This window comes from Pinus tabuliformis, chromosome 9 (genome assembly GCF_031772625.1).
Source record: "Pinus tabuliformis cultivar Carrire ecotype Pingquan chromosome 9, CPIR1, whole genome shotgun sequence".
Classification (NCBI taxonomy): Eukaryota; Viridiplantae; Streptophyta; class Pinopsida; order Pinales; family Pinaceae; genus Pinus; species Pinus tabuliformis.
This window is the reverse complement of record NC_142307.1, coordinates 1,752,280,580-1,752,283,182: the sequence shown is the minus strand read 5'-3', so window position 1 is coordinate 1,752,283,182 and position 2,603 is coordinate 1,752,280,580.

The window sequence follows — 2,603 nt, the reverse complement described above, 5'->3', positions numbered from 1 at the left end:
CTAGTAACTATTCCATATTTCCGCGCATTAAACATTTTAAAGAAGGTTCATTAAATATCATTTAATGTATATTCACCAATCATATTTACCATGCATTCGTGCATTATACATTTTAAGGAAGGTTCATTTAATATCATTTAATGTATATTCACTGAGTTACTCTTGTGTTAATTGAAATTAATGCAACTTTTCCCGGCTAGTGGTAGTCACTTTCTCAACCGGTCAACTATGATAGTTCGACCTTTAGCTGGGAACCTTCTGGACACACTTGTTGATCCAAGTGGCTCTAGAGACACAGATAGGACAAATAGGGCTTATGAAAGCTCAAAATCAGAGTGTTTGGATTATGCTCGAACTAGGTCCATGTTAAAGACCTCGTCGTCATGATCGTGTTGGTGCAAACGGTTCGTCAATCTGAGTCCAGATGAGGAAGTTAGAAGCAGTCAAATTTTGGTTGACTTTTGCTGACTATGTAGGTTAAGGGAGACACAATTTGGACTTTTTTTCGGCAGATGGAACCCAGCCAACTCCGACTAGATTCCGCGTGAAATTTTCGCCTCATTAAAATCACTCATTCGGTCGAAAATCCAAATTTTCAAAAAAACGTGATTATGTTATAAACTATAAAAATTAAAAAAAATAAATATATATGGTGGAGGTAGGTGGGCCACCACCCTCACCACCCCACACCTCAATTTAACATGTACGCATATTAAAAGGGAGCCGGTGGGGGTCGAACACACCTGGCCCACGTGGTCGGTCCCCAAGTGGGCGACTCCATGTGATGTACCATTAACATGTGATATGGTGCATTAGTATGGTGTACCACCCAAAACAAATGCACCCCATTAATATTCCAACGCCAATCAAACACACGCAGACACTGTGGGGAGTTATGGGGGCGGGCCGCCCAATTTGGACCTGACCCTCCTTAAATTCATTTTGGTTAAAACATTAAACAATAATTTGTAAATAAAAGGAGGGGCGGGATTTGATCACCCGACCCCTCCTCAACAACTTCACCATTTTACCACTACGCCAAACAACCAGTCAAACCTCAAATAAATGCGATGACATATGTGGCGGTTACAACCCAAACCGTGCCCAAATTTTAATAGAGAAATGTAATGGTTGGGAACATGGCGCGGCATAAAAGATTAACCATCGACCAATTTCAAGGGGCGGAAGATTTGAAACCGCGACCTCCGCCCAAACATTGACATAAACCCGTCATTTCATCAGTGTGCCTAGGAAGATGGAGGAACTAGGAGTGGGCACAGAAATCGAGATGAATATTATTTTATTAATTTTTCAACGCAGGGGAACCATGACTGAGCAAAATTTCCAGGAGGGTGAAATTTTTGCAGTGTCCAAATTGGACAAATTTTATGTTGATCCTACACTTCTTGGCGACACAAACCTAATGGCAGAATTAGTTTCCTAATCTGAGCAACAGATTTGCAAAGCACCCGGAGGAGGGAATCTTTGAGGAATCTAGGGGAATCTAAAAGATTCCTTAAACCCCAGATTTTCACTTTCATAGAATTCGGAAATTTGACAGTCGATTTTGCGCTATTCGACGCCACAAATCTGAATGTGTGTTCAGGTTTTCCATTTCCTCATTCTATTTTTCGGCCACTTTTCTAAGTGGAGTGCAAGTGTCAGCATTCATGTGCGAGTAATCATTCCCATGAGATTCAATGTTGCGGGATCAATGGTACAAACAACTTCAGTAGTTTGACACACGCTTCTTTAAATGGCCCCTATATGTGAGGTTTATGCAGTGTGTTCATGTACTTCTTTTTCTATGCATTGTGATATACAAATTACTGTTTGATGCTTGATGTGGGATCCTTTTTCTTACTCGTTTTCAAGATTCCTACTTGATGTGATGCGGAATCATTTGTGAGATGTACTTGTTGTAATGATTTCTCATGTTTTATTTGAGATCCTTTTTTGTATGTGGATGAGATACTCATGTGTCACCATGTATGTTTGCATTGAGATCCCTTTTATGCCATGTTGGCAGGATGCTCATCATCATCATGCATGATTTTGTGTCATATTGATAGGTGTCCTTTTTGATTGAGAGTTCCTGTAGCAGAACATTTCTTGGAGCCACTCCTGTGTGAGGGAATTTTCCTTGTATGATAGCGACCTCACCCCTTATGTACATCATCACTATTGATAGCACTTAATGCAGTGGCCTACACCATCTTGACATCAGGGCCCAGAGACATAGTCCCTCCTGGATGAACTCCGTTATCAACGACTTATATTTTCATGTGTTGATGAATGTCATGTTCCTCTTCCTTACAACATGCAGATGTATTCATTTATGTTCTTTTAAAAATTCAATTCAACACATCATGAAAGTAAAAGGTCTTGGAAGTGTCCTTTGTCACACCTGGACCTGGATCAAGTGGTATCAGAGTGGTCTTTGCGTGGATGTGAATTGCAAGTGTGAACAATGCAACGTACAGCGACAGAGGATGAAAAAACGATGTACAAGACCATGCTCAAAATTTCCAAAAGGGTGGAAATAATGTATGAAACTCTACAGAAAGAGACTGAGGAAAAGGAGCGATTGCAGCTTTAGTTGC